The following is a 20,308-nucleotide window of genomic DNA, read 5'->3' on the forward strand; positions in this document are numbered from 1 at the left end:
TTTAAAGCACTTAATTAGCACTTAATTAGCACTAAATTATAGTGTATTTGTCTTCTCTATAGGACCATTTTCTGATATGGGGGGTCCAGCTTAATGGCAAGCTGGACCCCCCCCATTTTTTACGCGGTTTTTTGCTAAACGGTTCGAGCACCAAAATTTGGACTAGGGCACTTAATTAGCACCTAAATTGCACTAAATTTTTGACCTAGTGCGAACTTGATTTGCGCTGGTGGGGGGTCCAGCTTAATAGAGGTGCGTGCGGAGTAGTATTGTGTGTAGCGAGAAATGGCGCAGCGATCGAACAAGGACAGATGTCATTTCGTTAAACAAAGACAGATATAGAGAAAAAAAAATTAAAAATGTTGACATTATCGACATCGAGGAAGTTCGGCCGTCACTCCAGCATCCCCTTAAATGTCTCGATGCTCTGTTATAAGCTCCTGAGAGAATCATTACTCGTCGCACATGAGCACTCTTTTATTGGTGCTTTACAATTGCCGAAGAATAAAGCAATGTGCATCTTTTGGATCGAAATAGAGATTTTAGAAGACAAATGATACACGATATTAAACCATAGAGATATAAAAATAGAGTGCGCGATCGAGCTGAAAAAGCGATATAGGAATAGAAAGATAAAGCTGCGTAGAATAGAAAGAGAAAGCTGCGCATGAAAGGGCTTATATGCAGCGTTCTTTTTCTATTTCTATATCGCAGTTTCTTACGTGCTAGCATATGACTCGCGCACTCTATTTTTATATCTCTATGTATTAAACAGTAATATAATTGATATGCGCGTATGTCTCGAAATTTATAAACAATGTATAAAGTAACGGAATATCTAACATATTTGCCTTATTGTTCAATAGATATCACATTTAGAAAAGATGTTATTTTACGGAGTTATATCTAATGTATAGAATAAAATTATTATATTTTTGTTCTCTTACATAATGTGATAGTAAAGTTCACAGACGGAGTACAAAAACACAAGAAAGTAAAATTACTTATTAATACCATCATTCAATATAGTCTCCGCCTTCTTATGTATAACGTTTACCTAAATCGCTCATACAATGAATCAAATGCCCGAGAAAACGCTTCTTCCCGAATCGCCTTCAGTTCTTTCGTCACAATCTAGATCGATGAAATATTCTCGAATCTCGTCTCTTTCGTCACAATTTTTAATTTGAGAAATAAAAAGAAGTCAGCTGGCGCTAAATCAGACGAGTAGTATGGATGGGATAACACGGGGATCTTTTATTTTGCCAAAAACTCAGATACAACAATCGGAAAATGCGCCGGTGAAGAAACCAGAACCTACTTTTAAATTAACGCCAAATGATTTTTTATTTTCTAAATTAAAAATTGTGATAAAAGAGACGAGATCGATGTTTAATCGATCCAACAGACTGTAGTGAGAAAACTGAAAACGTTCCGTTGTATAAGTGATGTAAACGTTATACAGAAAAAGGCGAAGACTATATTAAGAGGGAAAACCACTGTAACGGTTTCAAAAAATCGAATTTTTTTGCACTTTCTTAATGTTTGGGGTCTTGAAAATATGTATCTCTAACGTTTTATTGAAATTCGCAATATTAACGGAGTTACAGCAGTTGTCTTGAAGTAGCGCGAGGTTGCTCGCACCCGGCCGCACGCTACCTGAAAATATTTGGCGCTTCAAGTTGCCTACTTCTAATCGACAATTCTCAGTAGTTTCTTTAGCAGTCGCCTTGGCCTTACCTCTTTTGTTGTTGTTCTTTTGTTCTCTCCTTTGCTCGCGAAGCCTCGAGACGACCGTTGCAGTCAGTCTCTCGCCAACTTTTGAGGCATAGGTAGGGGAGACCAGGGCCAACTCGATACCTAGGCAAACTTGATACTAGCTTTTTGCCAATTTAAATCTATCGTAGAAACTTACTTTTCCTACTGTAAATGCGTCTTTATGTGCCAGTATTATCAACGGATTTGGTGACATTCTGAGTTATGGTGTTATTATTATCACACTTTAACTCAGGTGCATGTAAATACAGGACATGATATTTAATTATGTTAATAGAATAATTTATCATCTCTTCTATCAAAATCTAAAGTTTTATTTTTTCAAACTTTAGATGACCTCAGATGGAAAAAAATTCAAAGAATTTAGATCAAGGTGACCATAAATTATCTACAATCAATTTATTTATATGAAAATAGCTTAGGTATTTAAAAATTATTTCGTTAAAGCAAAAATGAGGTAGAGCATCATAATATATAAACTAGATATATATGACAGATGATTTCTAGTAGTCTTCCAATAATTTAATGTTGTAGACTACGTCATACTGTAATTTTGAAGCATTAATTAATAATTAGCAATAAATTTTATTTTAGCATAATTTAGAACTATTTTTGATAATATAAGTTTTATTAGTACCATAATACCGAATTTAGAAATTGCTGGGTAAGACTTCCGAATAGCCCCTACCTCCAAATTTAATAAAACTTGCAGCAATTGTAGAGCATTAAAGGACACGTCCACACCATAAAGGATTTTGTACGGGAACAAATAGAAACGGAGAAATTTAAAAAATACAAATGGTAAATGGTAAATTGTATAATTTACTAATTACTAATTAATGATTACTGATTACATATTAATATGTGTGTACAGACAGTACATATAAATATACATATAAATGTTTGATTAATTAAACAAATGTAACCTATTTTATTTACCTGTTTTTTCCAACACATGGCTTTCCGAATTTTCCGATGTTATTAATATATAGTGGGCCTTATTTTGTTCCGTCATTTCGGTGTACCGTTGTTTACATGAAGCCGAGTACATAAGAGCGGGAGGAAAGGAAGACGAGGAATGTACTACGCGACGAACAAAATCATAACAAACAACGGTAATTATGCATAAAAGGGGCGCGCGCGCGCGCGCACGCACACACACACACACACACACACACACACACACACACACACACACACACACACACACACACACACACACACACACACACACACACACACACACACACACACGCGCGCGCGCGCGCGCGCGCGCGCGCGCGCGCGGGGGGAGGAGGTAAAGTATATACTAAGGTTGCAGTCCGATTCACGCTCACAGCGCTGAAAGCGTCGCTTGTTACAACGCTGTGAGCGTGAATCGGACGGTAGCCTTAGCATATACTTTCAGTTGTAAAGCGAGGTCCACGCTGCCTACCGGCGGAGTTGGGTGCGGGAGGGGGGGGGTTTTCCTTGCACCCTTCCCCGCGTGTGTGTGTGTGTTCCGGCATGTTGGAAAAAATAGGTATAAAAATAGGAAAAAAAATTGGTAAAAAAGTAGGTAGGGTACATATTTTTCGGGCTCCCCCGATTGATTATCACTGATGTCGGAGTCACAACTCACAACAAAGGTTTTTACTAAGAGAACCGCAAGAAAATATCAAAATTCGGAAAATTGTCTATAAATTAGAATAAAAATTTTGAATTTTTGACGCTAATTTCTTCGTTCCTATTTGTTTCCGTACAAAATCCTTTATGGTATGAACGTGTCCTCTAACGGTCAACAATAATTGCTGCAAGTTTCATCAAATTCGGAGATAGGAGTTTTTCGAAAGTTGAGCCAATTGCTGATTTGCAATAACATATACAGAAGAACACTTGTAAAATAAAATTATCATAAACAAAACAAATGTTTGAATCTTTTGATTGTAATACTGATAAAACTTTTCGTCACTCAATATTTTTCAAATAACGTGTTTTATTTTTACTATAATTTACTATCTCTATAATGAAATATTTTACTCATATACAAAGTATAATTTATTTATATTATTTAATGAAATATTTACATTTTTTATGTAAATACATAATATTTTTCTAAAAAGCCATTTTAATTTACTCAAATATAAAAGCTTTTATTTTTATGCTATCTAACAATAAATTCAAAAATGTATCAACATTGTAACAATATCAATTGTTGCAATGTTAATATATTTTTGAATTTATAATAATTCTGCTTTTTGCATGAGAGATACATATTTTTTTATTTAATCTTTCTTTCATATATATGATCTGTATGACAATATTCATGATAGTTTAAAAACGTACAATAGATAATGACATTATAATATACAACGTTAGCATAAGATTAAGATTTTGCGTGGTCATCCAGTATTAATAGCCTGTGTTAATAGCCCATGTTAAGTGTAAAGCAATTTATCGCTGTCGTTTGGTAGATACTACACGCCTGCAAGCGTGATGGTGTGTGCGAGGGTCACTTACGAGACCTCGAAAGACATGTGAAGCTTGAGATCGCCGTTGGATATATAAGTATTCCCGAAGGCGAGGGGCAATTTGTCCCGGTCATTTGGTGAGTCCACGGGGACTCCCTGACTGTAATCCAATCACTAGCCACACTCTTTCTCTTTCCGTTTCCACCCTCTTCTAGCAGCCTTTCACTCTCTCCTTTCATCTCCTGTGCCCGTCCTTGTTGCCACCCTCCACCACTCCATCGACTCCCCTATCCGGTCGTCATTGAGTCTTCTGCAATCTTGACCGAGTGACGACTGCTCTGAACTGTGCAGGGATTCTACTTTTGCAAGTGCGATCAAAAGCTGAATGAATATATATATGTAAGTAGAGCACTATATAGAGTAATTAGTACATGATATTTTGACGTTATAAATAGATAGAATTGTGACAATCTAATCATTAACAACATTGAATTACATGTATTAACAAAGTCCATAAATTACTACAAAATAATTTATAATGTATAAGCCTACGATTAATTATTACCTTTTTGCAGGGATTACTTTTTATTGTAAAATTATTTTAATTTTAGAACTAACAGTAATATTTTGTACTGCACTTTTCAAAAATATACTTCTTTAATAGTTTTTTTAAATATATTTTATTAGTTCATTTAGCGATGGCATTGATACGAGAAATTTCTTGTCGAGACGAGACGAGATGAGAAAAATTTTGTCTCCAGACACATCAAGAAGAAACTAGAATCTCGTCGAGATTTTCGATATATCTTAATCAAAAATGTTTTTTTCTTCATCACTGAATTATGGACTATTAGGAGTGAAGCATACTTGTCGTAAACAAACCCTCGCAGTTTTATATGTTTAGATTGGGTAATTGTCTCATTTATTAACGGAAATAAGGATTGAACAAGAAATCTCTTTTCGAGATTCTCGTCTCGTCTCGAAAAGTTCGACAAAGTCTCGTCTCGTTTCGTCTCTTCTCGCTGCGTCATTAAATTCATTAACAGAAAATGCAGTTATTTAATAATAATTAATAGTTTATTATGTTAATTTTTTAATTTACAATATTATATTGCATATAAAATATTTATCGAAAAATAATAAGTTTTTAATATTTTTATAATAGAAATAAAGGTATTTCTTTTTTATAATAGAAATGAAGGTATTTATGCATAAAAGGGACATCCTCTCCGATGACCTTGACATATGTTGTACACCCTCCTGAGTGACCTTCAGAAGGTTTTAGCCGGCGGTCATTGTTTATTAAAAAGTTATAAACAAAAAAGCAGCAACTTTTTCGCGAAATAAAGTATTCTCTGCTTTAACAAAAAGCAACATTTAAAGCAGTAAATTGTTGATAAATTGAAGTCTTTTTGTTAAAGCAGAGAATACTTTATTTCACGAGAAAGTCGCTGCTTTACCGAAACAAGTAAATTTTCTTCCGAAGTAAAGAATACTTTATTCACACTGCTTTAATATCACCCCTGCGGTTACATGGGTTTGTGACGAAAGTGTATGCGTGAACTATTTCGACATATATATTAGTCATTTATGCCTTCTAATACTCAAAATAGCTATATTTTTCAAAATTTTTTGTTTATAACTTTTTAATAAACAATGACCGCCGGCTAAAATCTTCTGAAGGTCACTCAGGAGGGTGACCTTGACAACATATCAACATATCAAGGTCAAGGTAATCAGAGAAAATGTCCCTTTTATGCATAATTACCGAAATAAATTATATATTATACGTGTAATAGAATGTGATATAGATTATTATAACGTGTATTTAAAAACTTGTATATTGTTTTATATAAATTTAGTAAAAGTCATTTTCTATTTAAAAAAAAAATGTAAATTTTTATTATAGGTAAATCAAAAAGTAAAAAGTAAATGCATTCTGCAATAACTTGTGAGGTAAAAGAAAACATTTGTAAATTAAAAGTATATAAAAGTAAAATAATTTTTACATTGTCTCTCTCTTCCCACTTTCTCTTTTATTTTACTATTTTTTATAATAAAATTTAATTTAAAATAACATTACATTATTTCTAATACCAGTATATGCATTTCAGGCATAAGACTCTCTAATGATAGATCTAAGAATTCATAATCAATATAATACAAAATTATTAAAAAATGACGAGTATTATTTATGTAATTTGAAAAGTTGTACATCATATTTATCCCTGTATTATATACTTATTTCGATTATTTTAATATTTAGGTATACGTATTATAATTTACATACTTCTATGTTTTCCCGTGACTGAAGTACATATATGAAAATCGTAATAGGTATGCGAATTTCCACCAGAATCGTGCCTGTAGGCGAATGCTATACGTGATATGCGTCGATCTAAGAAGGGCTGTGATGCGAATTAGCCTTGTTGCGAGACGGCCCTTTATGTTACCGCCTCACGTGTACTTTTCTTTCCTCTGCCTTTAAACTGACCGACCCTGCCCCAGCGACGAAACGACGAAACGTGGCTTGACGTGCCTTTCGCGCAGAATTTTGCCTTTTTCCTGTTAACATGCGAATATCTTTTCTCTCTTTATTCCGACCGCGAGAAATAGAGGGAAAATGTATTCTTTTTGGTGGATGGTAGTCCACGCCACGCTCCGCATTCTCGACTGCCTCACGTGCGTCTTTTTATTATAGCCTAACGCTTGGAAAGATGCGAATTCAATTCTTGATAATATGCATATGAAAATGGCTATATTATAAATGTGCAATTGTGTATTTTTACATCAATTGATTTATTTTATTATTTTAAATATAAAAATTTATTAAACCAAAATTGTAAAAAAAAGCAAATATTATTTTTTTTTTAAATGTTTTTCTACAATTAGAAACAAATGAAATAATTTAGATAATTCATTAAAATAGTTTATTGCATATTAAATATTTTAAATTATAGGATAGTATTAAAGCATTTACATTTATTTTTATAGAATAAAAAAAAACGAGTAGAAAAAGCTGATAAAAGGTAAAGCACAATATCACAAATTATAACGGATATGAAAAGCATCAAAGTTACACGCATACATATGGTAAATATTGCTGTTAAAATCATTAAAAATTGCACACTGGCATATGTAGTACATAACAAATTACAATTTTATATTTTATATTAGAATATTTAGTATGTTTGAGAGTTTAAATTATAAAATAATGTGCTTTTTATAAATAAATATTTATAAAATAAGAAAATTTATATGAGAATAAAAAGATATGTAAATATATTTCCTTATTTTTTTGAATATTTATCCATAAAAATGCGATAATTCTAATATTCTTACTTGGACTTTAGAACGTATTAAATAACAAATTTAATAAGAATACTAACTCGAAACGTATAGGGAAGAGTTGCCGTTATTATTATATTTCCCATTTGTGATAGTGATTTGTACGCACATAAACGTTGGAGATTGTAGCTTGATGTTTCAAATATCTATTATTATATGTTTAACTTATTATCAATAACATATTAATTTATTATAAGTCTTTTGGTAACATGCTGTAAATGATACGATTTAGACGACCGGTACGCATTAGGCAACTCTCCCCTGTACCCGTGTCGTGTGCATGCGTGGATGGGTGAGTGAGGAATGGATGAATGTGGCGTAAACTTGAGTGCGAATGAGTATGATGTTATGGTGTAACCGTAGTGTGAAGGAAAAGACCCAAGCTGGGATCTTCCAGTATCACGAGAATGTAAAAAATAGATTTATACACACAATGTATGAATGTAAAATATTGCTTTCAAAATTATACTATATATTAATAAATTATTCTATATTCTATATTAAGAGACTTTCTCGACAATATCAATATATAAAATAAAATAAAAAAAATTAAAATATGCTATTTATGAGCATTGTGTAATTAAACAAATGCTATCATGTAGAAAAATAAGACCATTTGGAACTATTTGGTGTATTTTTACAGAATAAAATGTTCCATTATTTATTTATTAAAGTTTCATAATATAATGTCACGCGTAGATAATAGATTCAGCTAAGCAATGTCGCAATTACTGTGCATGCTTTAATTTAGGACTCGATTATAGAGCAAAACGCTTTTGACTCATGAAACTACAAATTGAAATTAATCAAAATTCAATAAAATGTAAGTAATTCATACAGTGACAGCATTTACAAAATTGTAAAAAAGACTTAAATAAATTTTTAAATACTATGCAGAATACAATGCGGTGATTTTGTATTCTAATTAGATACGATATGATTTAGACTCCAATAGATGATTCATTAAAAATTGCAATTTATAGTCTTACATATATATATATACATATATATATATATATATATTATGTCCATTTAAAACATGCTATTATTTTCTTAATGTATTTTTGGAATAAAAATTAATTTTATTTTTTTATACATGTTATTAACTTTAAATGAGTTATATTAATCGATCTTATCAAAGAAATAGCTTTGAGATAAATTATTAGTGGTGTGTGTAACATGAACATATTATACCTTATGTTAAGGTATTATTATATATATATTTACTAAAAATATTTAGTAAAGAGATAGAAAGTTACAATGATTGACTTGAAGAATTTTTCTATTTGACTAAAACTTTATTTAAAATTAATTTTTTATTATAAATTAAGTAAAATAAGTACACAGAGAAAAAGAATATACCTGATTTGAAAATATTTTTAGTTTCAACGTGGAAATCTTGAAATGAGATTATATTGCGTTAAATTTACTTAAAGAAAACTTGCTTGAATGAAGTCATTATATAGTGCAACTAGTTGAAATTCTTATAAAAAGATATATTATATATTGTTTCATATATAAGCAAGATCATTATAATTTTCTTATAAGAATTTCAATTTTTTATTTCAATATTTTTTCTTGGTTGCACTATATTGACTATATAATGACTTCATTTAAAGTTTTCTTCAAGTAAGTTTAACGCAATATAATCTCATTTCAAGATTTCCACGTTGAAACTACTGAAGATATTTTCAAATCAAGAACATTCTTTCTTTCTGTGTAAATATGTATATGTATTGTATGTTAGTAAAATCTTTAATGTTACATAAAAGTGTTTGAAATTTCATTATATTTAATATGCACATTTAAAAGTAATATTTTTGCTACAAATGTAGATGTAATTAGATTCTTATATATTATTCATTGTTGATTCAAACTCAGAACAGAGAAATAAAATAACTTTTAGAATCTCCATTCTTTCTCACTTTTCTTTCTCTAACTCTTTTTTTCAAGCAAGTTTCTTTTCTCGAAATCAATCTTTTTGTTACGCAAGTACGAAGTTTTACTATTATCTTTTGTTGAAGTAAGATTAGTCCTCTGTAGGATAACCGGATTTTCTTATTCAATCTCCAATCGCAATATTCGAAAAAGACTTGTCCATCGCCTCTGCGGTTATGATCAAACGCAGCACAGCGAGTGAGTTTTCAATCGTGCAATATATATCAAAATTAATTTCAAATCTATATAGATAAAGGTATGGGAAGTCGCGGCACGCTTCGTTGACCACGAATGCTGCTAAGATTGAGTCGATCGAACGGCGGAATGAGAAGCTCCTTAGACGGTTCTCCTGCTCAAGTCAAGTATATATAAACCACCCCTCGATATGTCCGCGCGTAAGAAGTAGAGGAGGACGAGGAGAGGACGGTCGAGTTCGGTAACGAGATTTGCTCGATGTCCACGATCGGTTTAAGCCTGGGATCACGTTCGAACGTTTAACCCTCTTTCTCGTTCTCGTGCTGCTGGAGGACACGCGTTTCTCTTCCCCCTTTTTCTCCCCCTCTCCCTTCCCCCCTCTCTCTCTCTCTCTCTTTTCTTCTCTTCGTTCCCCCTTATTTTTTTTCTATCCTTGCATTCGCCCTCGCATGCGTATTATCCCGCCACCCTACCCTATCCCTTCCATGTTACGATCGAGATAAAACGGATAGATCGTGTGTGCACCGAGAAAGAACCTCGGCGTACCGGCAAAACGCTTTCGACTGCCCGCACGTATGATTTATTCCGGCGCGAAGCACCCACCAGAAATATCAGATACCTCTAATGAATTTCTGGGCCCGCGTTTGCTCGTGTGTGCGGTATGTATGTACGATGCATGCATGCGAGCACCGACGAGAAGAAAAGTATATAGATATAGTAGGACGTGGCACACACAAACTAACCAAAGTATTTCTTCTCAAAATGGTTTTGGACATGTTAATGACTAAAACTATATCAATTTAGCACAAAGTATTGTATATATTACATGTGCACTTTTTTCTGTAAGTAATATTCTATGCAAACAAAATTTTTAGTCAATTATATTTATAGTTAAATCACTTTGTCGCATTTTTTAAGGTTCCACAAATAAATATCAACCATGAAGTATGATTGCATTTTATATTAAAAAAAATTAAAAACAGATACAAAAGTATAAAATGTTACTATCACACTCATACACATCACTAATTAATTTTAACTATAATAATCAATGTTTTTATTTTATTTATTCGTGTATATATATATATATATATATATATATATATACTAGCTGGTTACCCGGGCTTCGCCCCGGAGGACATATGTAATAAGACACGCAAATAGTCTCTCTCTCTCTCTCTCTCTCTCTCTCTCTCTCTCTCTCTCTCTCTCTCTCTCTCTCTCTCTCTAAAATGCTGTAAATTAAAAAATACTACTTTCTTATCTACTGAAGTTCAATTCCGTCGTATAAAATTCTTTGAGATTCACTCAATTATTTCCTAAAAAATTGGAAATATTTCGTAACCAATTTTAAAAAAAATACCGGTTCTTAAAAAAATCGGTAACGAAAAACTATACAGTTTATAACATTCCCCGGGAAATTTTACCCCTGTTTTATATACAATTCTTTAAAATTCAATTAATTATTTTCCGAAAAATTCGTCAAACTTCTGATACCGGTTTCCAAAAAATCGGTAACAAAAAATTATATACTTTATAGCATTTCCCGGAAAATTCAACCCCTACTTTATGTACAATTTTTTGAGATTCGGTCATTCGGAATCGGTTTCCAAAAAGATCGGTAATAAAAAATAGTACACTTTATAGCACTCCCCGGGAAATTCTACCCCTACTTCATATACAATTCTTTGAGATTCGGTCAATAAATTCCCGAAAAATTGAAAAAATTTCCGTACCGGTTTCCAAAAAGATCGGTAACAAAAAATTATACACTTCATAGCACTCCCCGGAAAATTCTACCCCTCTTTGCTCTACAATTCTTTGAAATTCGGTGAATTATTTCCCAAAAAATTAGAGAAATTAGAAAAACCGGTTTCCAGAAAATCAGTAACAAAAAACTATACACATAGTGGCACTTCTCGGAAAATTCTACCCCTATTTCATATACTTTTGGTAAAAATTCGATTCAGGGGTTTGGGCTGGGCGTTGATGAGTCAGTCAGTCAGTCAGTCAGTCAGGACATCTTCCTTTATATATATAGATATATACCACAATACGTGATCTTAATGATGATTTTAATGATAAACTCCCTGATTAATTTTTATTATACTTTTTTAGCAGAAATGTTAAAGCAATATATTACTACTACTTTTCAATTCTTAACATTAAACATCAATAATACTAAATTTGACAAATTTAGTTTTTTAATTAAAAATCTATTAAAGTTTATTTATATATAAGAGTAAACAATTAATGGATTTATGTTATTTAAATTATCAGACCCAATTATCTTTTCACGCATATTTTTAATAATCAAATAGAATATTTGGAATGATAGCAGACCAGAATGTGCAATTACACGTTACATTCGTTAATGACGTTTGCAACTCACATATAGAGCACATATGTACTAGAAAATGAAAAACAAACAATATCTATTTAAAAAATAGAAACTTGTTTAAATAATTAAATTTAATACATTTAATATTTTTTAAGTTCTTTATCAGAATGAATTGATATGAAATTTTACAAAGCCACAATCGTAGGATCAAGTTTTCATTACTTATTTACCCGCTGTTTCAGAAATACTTTCTTTATATTATTTTCGTGCAACTTTCTATTGATTTTGAATAGTAAACTATACATAATGATAAAACCTATAATAATATAAATTAATATATCAATTTGGTAGATATAAATGTTATAGTGTTTAACTATACATTTATAAAGTAAGTAATTGACAAAATCCGCAAATTAAATAATTATAATTAAATAGTAAAAAAACAATAAATCTTTGCGTGCGTAAAATCGTACTCTTATACATTTTATTATACTAAAACACTACAAGCGCGCGCTACGCGCGCGCCATTTAGTAAAAAGTTTTTCGAAATTGACAGACACAGAAGCGACACAAGTAAAACACGCCGCAATGCAAAATTTGAGACAACCAATCAGCATCGCGGAAAAGAGGCCTCAATTCTTCGATACAAATGAAATTCACTCAGTTAAAATGCCATTTTTAGAGAGGGAATAGTCGGATTTGCAACTTTTGTTTCTATTTTTGTATTGATATTTGCTATTTTGCTCTTGTCGTTATTTAATAATAGGCTGCCGAACGTATGTAATAAGGTTGTATAAAGTTATTTTTAGAGAATTTCTATTCTATTAAACTTTTACCAATAAAATACGTACAGAAATCTTAAATTTTAATTTTAAATCTTGTTTAAATTAGCTAGTCTAAAATTAATACAATTTCTCATACAGTTTATTATAGTTAACGTAAATGTAAATAAGTAATAAATTTTACATTAAACGAAAAAAATAATAAGTAAAATAAATCAGTCAATTAGGATTAGGGGAAAAACGTCATTTTACGGTCAAAACTTAATCTTAGTATAGCGTAATAATATTATTCGTATATGAAATAAATTAACTAAATAAATAAAATTAATGCCATATCTTTAGAGAAAAATACTTACATATTAAAAATAAAAATTAATTTCAAATTTATACATATATCCATATTGTAGGTTTACATTTGATAAAAACAACGTGGATATATTTAATAAATTTAATACATTTAAATTTCAACTTTACTTATAATAAATTAATGTTTATTTTTTGATGTATCTCAAATAAATAAATATTTACACGTGTAATGTTATTGTTAAAAAGTCGTATAGAAGATAAAGTCTAACTTAATTGTTATGTAGGTATTTAAATCAGTAATGTCTGGTGTCCAAGGTATATAATTCTGAGCATTGACTTGACATGTGTCAACGTTCACGCTTATTGCCTTTCTTTTTCTGTCTTCATCTTAAGAAAAAGGAAGCCAATAGGCGTGAAAGCCGATATACATATATCAAGCTAATTTACCTAAGCCCAAAATTACAAATTTTGGGCAACACTTAATCTAAATGTAACTAGATTATCAATATTTAAGAAAGTTAAGTATAAGTGATTCCGTTGAAGATGGCTGCAAAAATATAATAATACGGAATTGTTATCTATGTAATGTATATGTTATAGTCAAAGCCCGAAACGCGGGCATTCCTAGGATTGACTAGTCAATCCTGGGGAACGACCAAGCGTCTTGGTCAAAGCCCGAAATAAGTTTTGCGTTTCGGCTTTTGACTAGTCAAGCCTAGGAATAACTAATACGGCTGGTCAAAGTTAGAAACTAAGAAAAATCACTTCGGACTTTGAACAGTCAATCCTAGGTGTGGTTTAATTCGGACTGTGTGACTATTAACAAATAAAATCAAGATTTTTTTTATTAAATTAAGTTTTTATTGTTAACATAATGTAGCGTTTTATTTAGTCGGGGGTCATTGTTTGTTAAAAAATTATTAACGAAAAAAAGTTTAGAAAATATAGTAGCTAAATTGAGTATTAGAAGACATAAATGACTAATATATATGTCAAAATAGTTCACGCATACACTTTCCACGTGAAACGAGGTGCCACATGGGTTCATGACGCGCTTTACGAGTTTGTTTAAGTACATGCGTGGAATTTATCCTCTGACTATCCTGACTATATTAAATTGTAGATGTTATATGCATACACACACACACACACACGGGGGGGTGCGAGAGGGGCTTTTGGCTTCCCCTTCCTTGCACCCATCACGCCGGTAGGCAGCGTGGAACTCGCTTTACAACTTAAAGTACATGCTAAGTTGTAAAGCGAAATTATAAAGTACATGCATGGGGCGGGGGAGTGCAGGGGAGAAAAACCCTCCTGCTCACGTGCGCTCACGCGCATGTAAGCCCCCTTGCACCCCTCCATGCATGTGCTTTGTAGGCTGCGGTCCACTTGACGCTACAAAAACTTCGAAGCATTCCTCTTCTCTTTTCTTTCAATGAAGAAAGAAGGAGAAGAAGAACGCTCCAAAGAATATGTAGCGTTAAGTGGACCGCAGCCATAATTTCGCTTTACAATTTAGCATGTATTTCAAGTTGTAAAGCGAGTTCCACGCTGCCTACCAGCAGGGTGAGTGCGGGGGAGGAGGGGCCAAAGCCCCTCTTGCACCCCTTCTGTGTGTGTGTGTGTGTGTGTGTGTGTGTGTGTGTGTGTGTGTGTGTGTGTGTGTGTGTGTGTGTGTGTGTGTGTGTGTGTGTGTGTGTGTGTGTGTGTGTGTGTGTGTGTGTGTGTGTGTGTGTGTGTGTATGCATATATAACATCTACAATTTAATATAGTCAGGATAGTCAGAGGATAAATTCCACGCATGTACTTAAACGAGTTTGTAAAGCGCGTCATGAACCCATGCATGTACGAGTGGCACCTCGTTTCGCGTGGAAAGTGTATGCGTGAATTATTTCGACATATATATATTAGTTATTTATGCCTTTCAATACTCAAAATAGCTGCTATATTTTCCGAATTTTTTTTTGTTAATAACTTTTTAACGAATAACGAGCAACGGCTAAAATAATATATAATAGAAAATAGAAATACCGAAGATTACATAGAAGTTTTAAAACAAATAACAAATACTGTCTTTTCATTATCACGCATGTGCCAAAAAGGTTTGACTATTTTGTATTCGTGCGCGTATATTTTGAAAAAGGCTTCCTTTAATTTAACAGATTTCTACTTACGCAGTGCTACTAATCTACAAAAATTAAATTGTGTTGCCTAGGGATTTTTTTAGTACCAACGTTATCCCCTCTACTTTTTCGGGAAACTGTCGTGTAACTCGCTTTAAAAGTATTTCACTGTTTAAAGCGCTTTAAACCAATATTTTACCAAAGCTACATTTTTAAACTTAAGGAGAAAAAAATTATGTACAAGAGTAAAAAAATAAATAAAAAGTTACATTATGTTAACAATAAAAACTTAATTTAGTAAAAAAATCTTGATTTTATTTGTTAACAGTCACACAGTCCGAATTAAGCCACACCTAGGATTGACTACTCAAAGTCCGAAGTAATTTTTCTTAGTTTCTAACTTTGACCAGCTGTATTAGTTATTCCTAGGATTGACTAGTCAAAAGCCGAAACGCAAAACTTATTTTGGGCTTTGACCAAGACGCTTAGTCGTTCCCCAGGATTGACTAGTCAATCCTAGGAATGCACGCGTTTCGGGCTTTGACTATAACATATATACATATTCTTCATATTATTTATGATTTAACAATATTATGCAATCCGATTATCAGGGTAGACATTTTTTATATTATGTAAATAAAAAGTATAAGATGCTACAGAATATAAAACAAGTAGAAACTTGCACATTGTTTCCTCGTAGTTCCTAAGTGTGCAAGTTTTTATTTTATTCGAGGTATAATTATCGGTATTTATTTGTTTTGGCTTCCTCATAAAGGAAGCTTTGTTAGCAAAGGTTCTGATTTCACACTTTTTAATTTTTAATTTTATTATATTTTCCAGTCTTTTCTACCCCTATTTCATATATATAATTGGTTAAAATTTGGTTGATCAGATCAAGTTTTATAAAGCTTCTATGTATGTACGAATTCTTCAAAATTTCAAATGTGTGTAATACGAGATCTGATCAATCAAATTTTAATGAATTATATATGAAATATATAGGGGTAAAAAAAACTGGAAAATATAATAAAATTAAAAATAAATCGCTATCTTAAATATTGAGAAAGCGGCAGCGTAAAACACATTTTTCAAAAAAAGAAAAATTTGCATAAAATCTATACCGGTAGACCGATTTCAATAAAATTTGAGGAGGACATACTTTCTATGATACTCTATTTGTGTGCAAAAATTCAAACTGGTATCTAAAAAATTGTAGAAGTAGATGCGTGTACAAAAATCCGTACACACACACATACATACATACTTCCGGACATTTTTTACTAATATGATTTTTCGACATTTTAGAACATTCTAAACCTATTTCCATCTAAATCTTGAAAAAAAATTTTTTCACCATTACAAAGCTTCCTCTATGAGAGAGAGAGAGAGAGAGAGAGAGAGAGAGAGAGAGAGAGAGAGAGAGAGAGAGAGAGAGAGAGAGAGAGAGAGAGAGAGAGAGAGAGAGAGAGAGAGAGAGAGAGAGAGAGAGAGAGAGAGAGAGAGAGAGAGAGAGAGAGAGAGAGAGAGAGAGAGAGAAAGAGAGAGAGAGAAAGAGAGAGAGAGAGAGAGAGAGAGAGAGAGAGAGAGAGAGAGAGAGAGAGAGAGAGAGAGGAAGCAATAAATATTAAATATTAATAAAAAATCTTCAATTATTCAACTCATATTTATTAAAAAATCTATTATTACAGTAAAAGTTGTGTGATAAACTGTATGTATTCATTAGAAAATTTGTTTTCTAAAAACTTCTGTGGCAATTTTTTCTATAAAGTTGCAATGTAACAAAAAAGTTTGTTAATATCGATAAATTGACATTGAAATGAGAACCACCTGCAAGTGATGAGAATTCCCAACGCCTGTGAGATAAATGACACGTAGCCCGCATGAGATTGAAGAATATTCAGCATGGAATTCATGAGAAATTAGGCGTGAAATGTGCCCTTGTGCTTCGAATATTTTTGTCACGAACAGAATCCAATCTCTCGTTTCAATCCGTGAACTTGAATGACTCCATCGACCGAATGTGGTCACAAGAAAGTTTCTTGTTTTGTTTATTATAAAATAATATCTATAATCACTATAATCTATTCTATAATATAAACTAGAGATAATAACTGTCTAGTTTATAAAATTTGTATGTCTCATAAAATAAATAATATATATAATTTTATATCAAAAAGATGTATGTGCGCGCGTGTGTGTTTATGCGTGCGCGGAAAGAGGAGTGGGGGAGAAAAGAAAAAGAAAGGAGAGGAGGGAGGAGGAGAGAGAGAGAAGAAGTGAGGGGCAGAGGGAGAGGAGGGAGAAAGAGGGAGAAAGAGAAAGCAAGCCACTTCTTTTGTTTGCATAATGCATGAAAATTGTATACACGAAACAATGTGTAATTGCGATCTGTGACATAATTGACCTATAATTATGCTACATAATTTTAATTTTTAACAATTATTGAATGCAAAAAGCGGATAACAAGATGTATTTTTATTATAAATGTATATATAAATATATATATATGAAATAATATCCTTTACCTTTTAAAAAATAGAAATTTGTAGGTATAATATTATGTATGATAGTAATTGAAAGATTTCATAATATTATAATAAAAATTCATTTTTTAATTGTCATAATGTCAAGATTTTGAGCATGACTTGTATGAAATCGCTAATACTAAATGTTTGATATATTTGTTTTAATTAAACAATTCGACTCATTAAGCATAAATATTTTCACAATAAAATAAAAGTTCTGGACATTTTAAAGTTTTGACTAACAGAGGGCTATTAGTCTAATCTAGATAATTTAAAGAATTTTGGACATACGATAGATGTATAGAATACATAAAATACAAATAGAAAATGATCAACTAGAGAAAGAAAAACTGCTTCAGTAATAAAATTTTAAATGCTCAATAGCGATAATGTTGAATGATGCGACAAGAGGTCTGAAAAAGATTTAAATAATCATATATATCGAGCGGGGTAATAAATTCTGCACGTCTATTCGGCCCTCCCAACATCCTACTACCCTAACTATTGCCTTCTATAAGCAATGGGGGTGAATCAGTGATATATGTCTTCCCTATAACAGCCAGAATCAAAACACCGGCCCCCCTCCATAGCGATGTTTGTCCTTCGGCTACCAACTTCTGCAGCAGATAGTCGACATTGGTAATATCATTGTATTAATTACACATAACGAATATGTAAGTAATGTCAGTCACTAAATATATATATATATATATATATATATATATGTATATAATATAGTTATATAATAGCTTAAATAAAATAACAACCAACATAAAACTTTGTTTGTAATACTAAAAAAATAATTTTTTAAAGCTGACTCTATATGTATTATAGCTATGTCCAGCATTTATCGATATTTTCAGTAAATTTTTAATAAAATCTATTATGATTCTGAGAAAAAAAAACGACAATAATAGAGATTATAATAATAGAGGATCATTTTACACTGACTATTATTTATTAAATAACTGTTTGTAAAAACGTTAGGAAAATCAGTTAAAAAGTAAAAATATTACCTAAAATTCTTTTCATATTATAAATCAGTATGTATTGTTATTGTAAAATATCTAAATAAAATTTATCTTGAATACAGTTTTAGAAAATATATATGTATGTGTAAATAAATATTCAAATTTAAATAAAGAAGAATCCTTCATTTAAAAATAACATTTTTTTATTCGTTATATATTAATTGTTTAGAAATTTATTCATGTATCATATGTATCATGATTAGGGGAGACCGGGGCGAACTCGACACCGGGGCAAACTTAACACTAGGCTTTTTGCCAATTTAAATCTATCGTAGAAACTTGCTTTTCCTACTGTAAATGCGTCTTTATGTGCCAGTATTATGAACGAAATTTGGTGACATTCAAAGTTATGGTGTAATTTTTAACGCGATATAAGTGTTTTTGATGGTGAAAAGTAATTTTTCTGATCTCTTGAAAATTTTTACTTTTTCATCGAGCTTTACTGTTGCGAACTTATATGTAAGTGATTTTGATGGGAAATTTGATCCTCTATACGAATCCGATGATAGTTTTCCGATAATAGGCTCCCAATAACAAACGATGCTTGTTATGTAGTCATAACAAATGTGTGTGCGCGTCCGATCGCGAATTTACTTGCATAAATTGTTTTTCAGACATGAGTTTAGATGAAAAGAATTGAGAGTTCAACAAGTTTTGTTCTCATTATTTCCAATAAGTGTTTTACTTAAAGGGGTATTCTACTGTAAAATGCGCTTTTCTTAATCTTTCGAAGGTTGCCAAAATCGTAAAAAAATTTTTTTTACTTAATTCTAGTTCCTGTTATAGCCAAACTTATACTAATTAAGAATCGTTTTAAATTTTTTGTTTCAGACAACCAGAATGGGCGCAATCATGGGCACCGTTTTTATATTTATATTATATATTTATTAATTCAGCTTCAAAAAATATTTTTTATGTTATTTAAAAATAATAAAATATATACATAAAAAGTTGATATTAACAATTTTCACTGGTTTCTTGTAAAAAAATCCCGAAAAAAGCGCATTTTACAATAGAATACTCCCTTAACTAGATATCACAGACACGCGCTACGCGCGCGCTATTTAACTTTAATATTTCACTGTTATTATTATATACTATAAGCCACACAACTGTCAAAATATGCCATGATAGTTGCTCATGAAGTAAGCGCAGAGAGAGAACCAATCGGCATCGCGGAAAAGCGACAACAATACTTCGATAGATTCGAGTATTGATGTTCTTTTTAGAAGAGGATTCCGAACTTTTGTTCCAAAATACACGATAAACAATGTATTTTCAGTTTCAAACAATAAAAAATAAGTTTCAAATCAAATTGTGTCGATCAGGCCAAGTGTCGAGTTTACCCCGGCATTTTCCAATTTGAAAATTTGTCTTCACGTCACTTTTCCTTTCCTGAGGGCAAAACTAAGCGACATATAGCAAAACTTCCTTAAGCAATTTTGTACCTAAAGGAACACTTTTTAAATGTGTACCATTGAATTTGTTTGAA

General features: G+C 31.6%; 1 protein-coding gene across 1 annotated transcript in view; it reads left to right on the forward strand.

Moving 5' to 3' along the window:
• Tj (Maf family bZIP transcription factor traffic jam) overlaps positions 1–19,684 on the forward strand; it is a 167,660-nt gene extending 147,976 nt beyond the window's left edge. The window contains exon 9 of the mRNA XM_077420765.1: positions 19,648–19,684. The gene's annotated coding sequence lies outside the window, so the exon portion shown is untranslated. The remainder of the gene's footprint in view (positions 1–19,647) is intronic.
• Positions 19,685–20,308: the final 624 nt, after the last annotated feature.

The sequence above is a fragment of the Temnothorax americanus genome, unplaced genomic scaffold (genome assembly GCF_048541705.1).
Source record: "Temnothorax americanus isolate GAGA-0224 unplaced genomic scaffold, ASM4854170v1 Scaffold60, whole genome shotgun sequence".
NCBI lineage: Eukaryota > Metazoa > Arthropoda > Insecta > Hymenoptera > Formicidae > Temnothorax > Temnothorax americanus.